The 10,512-nt window shown below is 42.4% G+C and overlaps 2 protein-coding genes and 2 pseudogenes across 4 annotated transcripts in view; all 4 read left to right on the forward strand.

Moving 5' to 3' along the window:
- Window positions 1-10,512, forward strand: part of LOC127663948 (tripartite motif-containing protein 30A-like) — a 131,662-nt gene that overhangs the window by 75,523 nt on the left and 45,627 nt on the right. The window lies entirely within an intron of this gene.
- The window catches only part of LOC127663868 (tripartite motif-containing protein 30A-like), a 152,709-nt gene that overhangs the window by 24,923 nt on the left and 117,274 nt on the right, over window positions 1-10,512 (forward strand). Inside the window, exon 1 of one of the 2 annotated variants that reach the window (XM_052155676.1) lies at window positions 9,477-10,443. The exons of the other annotated variant lie outside the window; for it this stretch is intronic. The gene's annotated coding sequence lies outside the window, so the exon portion shown is untranslated. Of the gene's footprint in view, window positions 1-9,476; window positions 10,444-10,512 lie in introns of those variants that run through there. 2 annotated transcript variants of the gene reach the window in all.
- Window positions 28-5,710, forward strand: LOC127664061 (histone H2B type 2-E-like; annotated as a pseudogene).
- On the forward strand, window positions 5,722-9,455 carry LOC127664035 (uncharacterized protein C3orf38 homolog; annotated as a pseudogene).

A 10,512-nucleotide genomic window follows, 5' to 3' on the forward strand; every position in this document is an offset into this window, starting at 1 on the left:
TCAATCCGTATTTTAATCCTATGAATTGTTCACAGCATATGACAGTAAGCAGGCCATCCTCTTAAACCCTCACCTGTATCTGTGCATTGCCCACATGTCTAGCACATGTGTCTCATGTACCAGAGCTCGCCTGCATCATTCTAACTTTTTTTGTCTTGGACCCATTATGTTAATGACCTTCACTTCTAACTACAAACCAGTGTGGATTCATATTCTTGATCCTCTTGCTTGTCTGCTCACAAGATGATTACTGTTATTTTTAATTTCCCATATTCCTAATGAAAATGGCTGTCTCCTCACTAAGTGAAATAGAAAGAACCTCTGCTAACACCACCTCTGTAGGAACAGAGTCAAAAGAATGACTGATGGCGAACAATGTCTTAGGAACCTGTGAGAGAGCACCCACCCCCAAAAGAAGGCAGAGGGCCTTATATCTCAAGGGCATTTTGTTCCCTGCTTATGATGTGATTTGTGCCTTATGCATAAAGAACATATGCATTCAATGTGTAAGACATGTTTATTCTTGTTGGGTGTCAGAACATAGTTATAGAGCCCACTCCTATGAAAGGATATACTGAGTGCTGGCCTAAGTGTACACTGATTTTGAATATGGGCTTGTGCCTTGATGTCATGCCTTCCAAGATATAATCTATAGTATAGTGCCAGACAAATGTGTTTATATAGTCTGTCCTGAGTCAGTTGTAGGGAAGGTTTGCTCTGTGAATATTTAGTATGTTCTTACTGGTATTTATTTACAAGTTTTTTCTGATTTGGTTTTTCTTAACTCAAACTACCTTCTTGCTTGGTTTTGTATTTTTGTATATAAAAGGACAGTGATACTGAAGTAAAGTTGTCTACAGCATTAAGCTATAGTCCCCCCATTCTTTAAGGTCTTCAAACCCCAAGTCTTACAGACTGAATTACCTAGGCCCACAATGGTAGACACACCTTCCTTTTCCTGGTGCCTAAGATAGAAGCCATGGCTTCATGTGTGCTCATGAGTTGCTCTACCACTGAGTTACTTGCCTCAGCTCTGTCAGGTCTCCATAACCCCATTCTTCCTGTCACTGAAAAAAGATCAAAGAAAGTTCCTCTCCAGCTTCTCTAGCACTTTAGAAAATTATATGTAGGAGTCCCTTGATAAGGAATGGGCCTTAGCAGAAGGTGAATTTAACCACAATGTTTATGTTTCATCAAAGAGCTAAAAGGAAACTTCTCAAATGATACCCACTAAGACCATGTGTTTAGCGTATCCAGGATCTAATCTTTCCTCTCCACATAGCAGTGCAATCCTGAATAGCATCCTCTCAAACCTAAGTTTGCTGGGGGGTTTTGTTTGTTTGTTTGTTTCATATTTCTTTTTTGATTTTCAGTTTTGGTATAAATAGTACATGGATATTGCAGGTCACTGTAGGAAAATGAACTTGAAATCTTTAGACAGTTCTGAGAGTAAAAGCCCTTTCCTCTTAGAGTGATGAACTAAGTTTGTTCACTCAGACCCTCTTGGCTGAAGCAGGCAGCCCGCTCTGACAGATTATCCTCTCATTCCACAAATATGCTACAGAACACCTAGGCTGAAACAAGTACACAAATGAAAAGGGATTATGTATTTTTTAGTTTACAAAAGAACTTCAATACTTATAACTCATCCACTGCATACTTAATGGGTGGTGGTTGTACTAATTACTGGGTAGAAGTGCTGTACTGATGTTCTATGTGACACTGTGTGCCTGGGGAAAATAAGGTATAGCTCTTCTCATATCTGAATATTAGGTCCTATTAACTGCCACTAAGATTACTCTAATATGTTGGAGATATCTGTGAATATTTTTTGTTTTCACACTTATTTTTTTCAGAGGATATTTGGTTAGCTATCTTCATTATACTGTAAGTAAAATTCTATGATTTTCCATTTTACAATAAATGGTAATGGTGACAATGATAACAATAACCTTCCCTACTGTTGTGTTGTGAAGTGTAAACACTAGAATGTTTCTAGGAACTCCTATTTCTTCTAGCATGTAAGAGATATCCAATATGGTATCTGTTTTTCTCCTCTTTGATGTGACCATAATAAAATATTATTTGAATTATAAGCAGATGTTGTCACTATGGTTTTGATACAATCCCAGCATAAGGAGAGAGACAGGAAAATTTCAGTGCATCTAAGGCCAGGCTCAGTTACACAGGATGACCTTGCTTTGGTTTGGTTTGGCTTGCTTTGCTTTTATGTTGAGGTTTAAAATACATAGCAATAAAACAAACTCAACACCCTTAAAGGAGAATGTCCAAGGGTTTAGATAAGTGAGGAGGTTGAGAGGACACTGTGAAGGATTACTGGGGAATTGGAGTTAATTTAAAGATTCATATTGACATAAACAGACAGAGACACAGAGTACACATCATGGGTTGTGGTTCCCAGAGAAGTTGAGGTCCCAGCACCACAGAAAACTGAATGTAGGGATCTTTGCAAAGCATGCAGGCAAGCAAGACTCTTCTACCTTTTATCATGGGGATGAGTTCTCAGCAGGAGCCTGCAGCCTGGATATCTGTTGTCCAGGCAGGAGTTACAGAAGTCATGTGACACAGAACATGGCAACCTCCCATGGAAACTCACTTACATTAGTATGGCTCCTGAAATGCAAAGAAGTCAGTCCCCTTAGAGCAGCTTCTCTGTGAGAGGAGTAGAGGGAGCACTTACAGGGCAGAAAGTACAATCCAGATTCTAGCATCACATGCTGGCAGAGTATGCAGCAGACCATTCAAAACCTTCACAATGCTTCAGTCATCAGGGATATGCAAATCAAAATGACCCTGAGATTTCATCTCACATCAATCAGAATGTCTAAGATCAAAGGCACAGGTGACAGCAGATGTTGACAAGGATGTGGAGAAAGAGGAACACTCCTCCACTGCTGGTGGGATTGCACACTGTTAAAACCAGTTTGGAAATCAATCTAGTGGTTCCTCAGAAAACTGAAAATAGTTCTATCTCAAGACCCAGCTATACCACTCCTGGGCATATGCCTAAAAGATGTTCCAACATATAAGAAAGACACATGCTCCACTGCATTTATAGCACCTTTATTTATAACAGCCAGAAGCTAGAAACAACCCAGATGTCCCTCAACAGAGGAATAGGTAAGAAAATGGGGTACATTTACACAATTGAGTACTACTTAGTTATTAAAAACAATAACTTCATGAAACTCTCAGGCAAATGGATGATATTAGAAAGTATCATCCTGAGTGAGGTATCCCAGAACAAAAGAACACAGATGGTATGTACTCACTGATAAGTGGATATTAACCCAAAAGTTCAGAGTACCCATAATACAATTCACAGTCCATATGGAGATTAAGAAGAAGGAAGGCCAAAGTGTAGATCTTTCTATCCTATATAGAAGGGAGAACAAAATAATCACAGGAGGTAGAGGGATAAAGGGACCTGAGAGGAAGAAAGGAGACATAGGGAAAAACAAGGGCACATGATCAGGTATTGGAAGAAGTAGTGAGGGTAGGAAATTGAATAGAAGTATGTAGCAGTGGGGAATGGGGACCCAGAGATAGTCACTAGAAAGTATCAGATGTGAAAAGGCTCCCAGAACCCCACAGGTATGACTTTAGGGTAAATGCCCAACAAAGGGAAGATAGAATCTAAACAAAACACCTCCAGTGGATAGACATGGCTCCTAGTTGAAGAATGGGGCCACCCACTCATCTCAAAATTTTAAACCCAGAAATGTTCCTGTCCAAAGGAAAGACAGGGACAAAGAATGAAACAGAGCCTGAAGGAAAGGGCATCCACAGGTAGTGCCACGTAGAGATCCATCCCATCTGCAGATGCCAAACCCCACACTATTGCTGATACCAAGAAGCACTTGCTCACAAGGGCCTGGTATGGCTGTTCCCTGAGAGGTTCTACCAGCACCTGAGTAATGCAGATACAGATACTTACAGCCAACCATCTGACTAAACCCGGGGACCCAATGGAAGAACTAGGGGACAGACTGAAGGAGCAAAGGGGGATTGCAGCCTGATAGGAAGAACAATTTTCAAGTAACTGAACCACCCAGAGTTGTCAGGGACAAAACTCAAACCACCAACCAGAGAGGCACCCATGGCTCTAGATACATAGGAACAGAGGATGGTATTATCTGACATCCATGAGAGGAGAGGCCCTTGGTCCTGTGGAGGCTTGATGCCCCAGCATAGTGGGATGCTAGAGGTGAGTGAGTGGAGGAGCACACTCATAGATGCAAAGGGGAGAGAGATGGGGGATGGTGTGGAGATTTGTAGAGGGGTAACCAGGAAGGGAGATATCATTTGAAATGTAAATAAATAAAATGGTTAATTTAAAAAAAAAAAAGAATGGCTTTTTCTACTTAGTAGACTGTTTTCCACTGATTGATTTCAATCATGCCTGAAGTGGTCAAATCCCCTCCGGCTCCCAAGAAAGGTTCCAAGAAGGCTGTCACCAAGGAACAAAAGAAAGAAGCAAGGAAAGCAAGTGCAGCCACAAGGAGAGCTACTCCATCTATGTGGAGAAAGTGGTGACGCAAGTGCACCCGGCTACTGGCATCTCGTCCAAGGCCAAGGGCATCTTGAACTCATTTGTCAATGACATCTTCGAGCGCATTGCAAACAAAGCTTGTTGTCTGGCACATTACAACCAAAAGTCTACAATCACATCACAGTAGATCCAGAGGGTGGTGAGCCTCCTAATGCCCAGAGAAATGGCTGAGGTGTCGGAGGGCATCAAGGCTGTCACCAAGTACACCAGCGCCAAGTAGCAGCCCCCCTGGGTGAGGTGCTTCGTGGCCCTTTTGGTCTTTAAAGGCTGTTGTAGTCACCCACTCAGATCAGGAGAGAGCTTTATTTTACATTAGTTTCTAGTTTCTATGCCAGAGTTGCTTTTAGGGTCTTGGAAAAGGTACACTTCAGAAGTTTTACGCCTCTGTGGTTTTGAGATTCCCTGTGGGTATCTGGTTTGCAGTCAGCCACATCCTACTGAGTTCTGTGGAGTTCTTTTTAGATTAGGATAATGGAGGTGGGTCTCTGAGCCTGGCTTCCATGTTCTAAACTGTTGTGTCCTGGTGCGTTTCATTTGTTGACCTAAAATGAGGTGGTTTCCATACCTTGTCAATTAGATGACTCCAGGACATAACTAAGTCTGTGTCAATGAATGCTAGGGACCAGCCATCTACAACTGAAACTGCTCTGTCCCTTTACTTAATGTGTCCTGGACACCAGCGGTTGCAGGTACTTAGGGCTGTGTCCCTCTAACTGAATGTTCCGTGTTGCTGCGGCTTTGGTAGAAGTCTCTTGTGGTTCTCTCTCAGGCTCTAGAACCCTTTTTCATGGCTTGCTTTGTTTGTTTGTTTGTTTGTTTGTTTGTTTGTTTGTTTTGTTCTGTGTTTGTTTTTGTTTTTTTCCATTTAATACTTTGCGTTAACCACTACAATGCCAGGTTGTCACAAGGATGCTGTGCCTTTTCTCTGTGGCCCCATGAAGGGATCTTTCTTTTTTCTTTTTTCTTTTTCTTTTTTGTTTTTTCATATTGAATATCATTTTCATTTACATTTCAAAGGCTAAAACCTTTCCCAGTTTCCCTGCTCCCCTAAAATCTCCAACCCCTCCTCCTACCTCCTGCCTCCAAGTATATGCCCCTCCAGGCGACCCACTCCACATCCTCCCCTCACCCACCCCCCCACCCCCTCACCCCCGCCATTTTCCTTTGCTGGGACATCTATTGAGCCTTCTCCAGACCAAGGACCATTCCTTCCACTGATGCCCAACAAGGCATTCCTCTGCCACATTTTTGGATGGAACCATGTGTGCCCCTTGGTTGATGGTTTAGTCCCTGGGAGTCCTGGGGTGACTGGGTAGCCGACATCGTTGTTCTTCCCATGGGGCTGTAAACCCCTTCAGTGCCTCCAGACCACCCTCCAACTCCTCTATTAGGGACTCCACATACAGTCCAATGGTTGGCTGCTAGCATCTGCCTCTATATGCATAAGGCTCTGACAGGGACCCTCCAGAGACAACCATGCCATGCTCCTTCTTGTCGTCCATAATAGTGTTGGGGTTTGGTGACTGTTTATAGAATGAATCCCCAGACATAGCAGTCCCTGTGTGGCTTTTGAAGTGATCTTTCTAATCCTAACACTACCTCAGAGTAAAAGGCTGAAAAACAATTTTCCAAGAATGGTCAACACAACTAGAAAATCTTCATGAAATGGACAATTTTCTGGACAGATATCAAATACCAACATTAAATCAGGATCAGATAAACCATGGAAATGGTCCCATAACCCCTAAAGAAACAAAAGCACTCATTAAAAGTCTCCCAACCAAAAAAAGCACGGGACTAGATGGGTTTTTGCAGAATTCCATCAGACCCTCAAAGAAGACCTAATACCAATACTCTTCAAACTATTCCACAAAATAAATACAGAATGAACACTACGAATTTGTTCTATGAAGCCACAGTTACACTAATACCAAAACCATGCAAAGACCCAACAAAGAAAGAGAACTTCAGGCCAATTTCCAATATGAATATTAATACAAAAATACTCAATGAAATTCTTCCCAACCTAATCCTAGAACATATGCCTTAATGTTAATAGTCTTGGAAAGATCAGGAATTCAAGGTCTATACCTAAACATAGTAAAAGCAATATAAAACAAATCAGTAGCCAACATTAAACTAAATTGAGAGAAACTTGAAACAATCCCACTAAAATCAGGGACCAGATAAGGCTATCCACTCTCTCCATATCTACTCAATATAATACTTGAAGTTCTAACTAGAGAAATTAGACAGCAAAAGAAGGTCAAAGAGATATAAATTGGAAAGGAAAAGGTCAAGCTATCACTATTTGCAGATGATATGATAGTATACTTAAATGACCAGCCCAGACATCTCAGCCACTTAGAGTCAGAGGGCTGCTGAAACCTACTCAGCATGGGAGACAATGACGAGATCATGGCCCTTTGTGACACCATCACCAACCACCTGGTGCAGCCTGTGGACCGCCAAGATGCTATTCATGCAATATTAGTGTATAGCCAAAATGTAGAAGAACTTCTAAGGCACAAAAAAGTCCACCAAGAAGTCATATTTAAGTATTTGGCAGCACAAGGGGTCGTTGTACCTCCAACTACTGAAAAATACAGTCTTATTCAGTATGCAAAATGTTGCTAGGAAGAAAAGTCACCACAACTGAAGGAGACAGCAGAGCCAGTTACAAAGACAGAGGACATCCAGCTCTTTGAGCAGCAAGCAAAAGAAGATAAAGAAGCTGAAAAGGTTGATTTTCGTCACTTAGGAGAAGAATTGTGTCACTGGTTCTTTGAACTTCTTAATTCTCAGAATCCTTTTATGTGGGCCCTCAAGATGAATGGGGCCCACAGCACTTCTGGCATGATGTCAAGCTTAGGTTTTATTATAACACCTCAGAACAAAACAAGACAGACTACCACGGAGCAAAAATTTTGAGCCTTCGCTTACTGTCATTAGTGAAAGAGGAATTTCTTTTTCTCAGTCCCAACGTTGATTCTCAAGGACTAAAATGTGTGTCTTCTCCTCATGGATTAGTTATAGTTGGAGTTGCAGGGACTATCCACCTAGGAAATTCTTGTTCAGGCATATTTGAACAAATTTTTGGACTTATCCATAGCCCTTTTGTGGAAAACACTTGGAAAATCAAATTTATCAACCTGAGAATCGTTGGAGGAAGTTCCCTTGCTACTGGATCATCACTGAAACCATATGTAACATTTGAACAGAGTGACCTGGAGGCCTTTTATAACATAATCACTTTATGTAATAGCCCTGAAGTAAGACCTAACATAAGGCAGATATTGGATAGTGGGATAGGAGACCATGTTTTACATAGTGGAGATGAGGCATTGTTGAACAAAAGGGAAATTAATTTGCCTAACTCTATAAGGCATTGAGTGCTGTATGTCAGCCTGAAGAAGCTGCAGACACCCAACAAAGACCATCTCTAAGCCACTGTAGATGTGAGATTTGACATATTTTCATTGAAATACCTTTTGCAATACAGACTAATGTGAATATTTGCTTATTTCTACCTGAGTTACAGCAAATGTTCTGAGAACTTATTGCAGTCCACCAAATAAATCCCACTTTAGATGCTGTTGAAAAAAATCAAAAACTCAGGAGACAGCAGGTGGCATCTAAGATGTGGAGAAATAGGAACACTCTTTCATTGATAGTGGGATTGCAAAATGGTACAACCACTCTGGAAATCAGTCTGATGTTTCCTCAGAAAATTGAACATAGTACTACCTGAGGATACAGCTATTCTACTCCTGGGCATATACCCAAAAGATGCTCCAACATGTAATAAAAACACATGCACCACTATGTTCATAGCATCCACATTTATAATAGCCAGAAGCTGGAATCAACCCAGTTGTCCCTCAACAGAGGAATGAACACAAAAAATGTGGTATATTTACACAATGAAATGCTGCTCAGCTATTAAAAACAATGACTTTATGAAATAGGCAATTGGATGGAAATTGAGAATATCATTCTGAGTGAGGTGACTTAGTCACAAAGAAACAAACATAGTATACACTCACTGATAAGTGGATATTAGCCTGAAAGATCAGAATAACCAAGATTCAATTCACAGACTGTATAGAGCTTAAGAAGAAGGAAGACCAAAGTGTGGATGCTTCAGTGCTTCTTAGAAGGGGGACTAATATACCCACAGGAGGAAATATGGAGACAAAGCACGGAGCAGAGACTGATGGAAAGGCCATCCACAGACTTCCACACCCCAGAATCCATGCCATATAGTCACCAAACTCGGGCACTATTGAGTATGCAGGAAGTGCTTTCTGATAGGAGCCTAATATGGCTTTCTCCTGAGATGCTCTGCCAGAGCCTGACAAATACAGAGGTGGATGCTCACTTTGTACTGAAAGCAAAGTGTGCAGTTGAGGAGTTGGAGAAGGGACTGAAGGAGTTGAAGGAGTTTGCATCTTCATGGGAGGAACAACAGTGTCTACAGGTCAGACAGGGACTGAACCACCTACCAAAGAGTACATATGGAGGACCCATGACTCCGGCCACATATGTGGCAGAAGGTGGCCTGGTTGGACATCAGGGGGGGAACAGCCCTTAGGTGGGAGGGTGTTCAATGTCCCAGTGTAAGGGAATGCCAGGGCAGGAAGCTGGGGTGGGCACCCTCATAGAGGCAGGGGACAGGGGAATGGGTTAGAGGGCTTCCAAAAAGGAGACCTGGAAAGGGGAAAACATTTGAAATGTAAATAAAGAAAATGTCCAATAAAAAATTCCTTTGAAAAACAGGGGGGAAAAAAAGAATGGGAGTGTGGCATTATTGGAGAAGGTGTGGCATGGGAGCAAGCTCTCAGGACTCAATAGATTCTAACAACCACCACCATTCTCTCTCTGCCTCAGGTTTGTGTCTAGTGTGTGGCTCAAGGTGTGACTTCTCACTTTCTGCACCAGCATTATGTCTCCCTGCCTGCTGCCCTGTTCCCTACATCGTGGTCATGAACTCTAACCCATTGGAACTGTGATCCCAAGTGAAACACTCTCCTTATAACTTGTTGCAATCATGGTGTTTATCAGAGCAGTAGAAGAGCAGCTAAAACAGACTACATGCACATGTGTCAGTCAGCACACGTGATTTGTACAGTGCTGAGGGTCCATCATTGGGCTCCATAATGCTGGGCAAACACTACTCTGAGAGAAACCCATTCAATAGCCCTACAGATTTCCACCTTCTACTCAGGGACTGCTGCATCAGTACTACAGGTCTATAATACAAATCCTAAATCAAATGGGACCTCGTGAGACATTCTGGTGAGGGACTCCTGGAAGGGGGAAATGAATGGATGGATCAGATCAGCACTGTCAGAGGACTAGGTCTGTTCAGACACAGAACACATAATCTAGAGAGACCATGGGGCAGGTGGAGCGCCCTCTGCAGCTCTCCACTCTATTTGCTGTGAGTGTGCTGAGGGCTTTCTGCCTGGCTCTGCACAGACTCCTCCCATCCTGTCCCTGCTGGGTCTGAAATCTTGCTTGTGTGGCAGCTTCCCTGACCTGGAACTTACTTCCTGTTCTCATCCTGTAAGAGTCCAGCTCCAACCTCAGGGCAACACTGCAGCTTTCTGTCCCCAGCCTTGGTTTTCTTTCTTTTTGGGTAACACTGGCTACCAAGGCAAAACCCAGCCAGCAGCTTAAGTGCAGGAGAAGACCATGGGGAAGGCTTTCTTTCCAGCTTTCCAGAGACTCAGGAACTTTGAAGGTGATTGTATCATGAATCTGAACAAGTGACATAACAAGTACTTGCAGCTCTGAAAAATGTCCCAAGATCCAGGAAGGCAGAGCTGACCACAGGCAACTGAGTCCCTCTGGTGGTAAAACCCCAGGTAATGATGTGGAAACACCCCATTGGTTGGTAGTTTTGTAGTTTCTTTTTCCTAGTTTTTCAACTCACA

Source organism: Apodemus sylvaticus, chromosome 1 (assembly GCF_947179515.1).
Source record: "Apodemus sylvaticus chromosome 1, mApoSyl1.1, whole genome shotgun sequence".
Lineage (NCBI taxonomy): Eukaryota > Metazoa > Chordata > Mammalia > Rodentia > Muridae > Apodemus > Apodemus sylvaticus.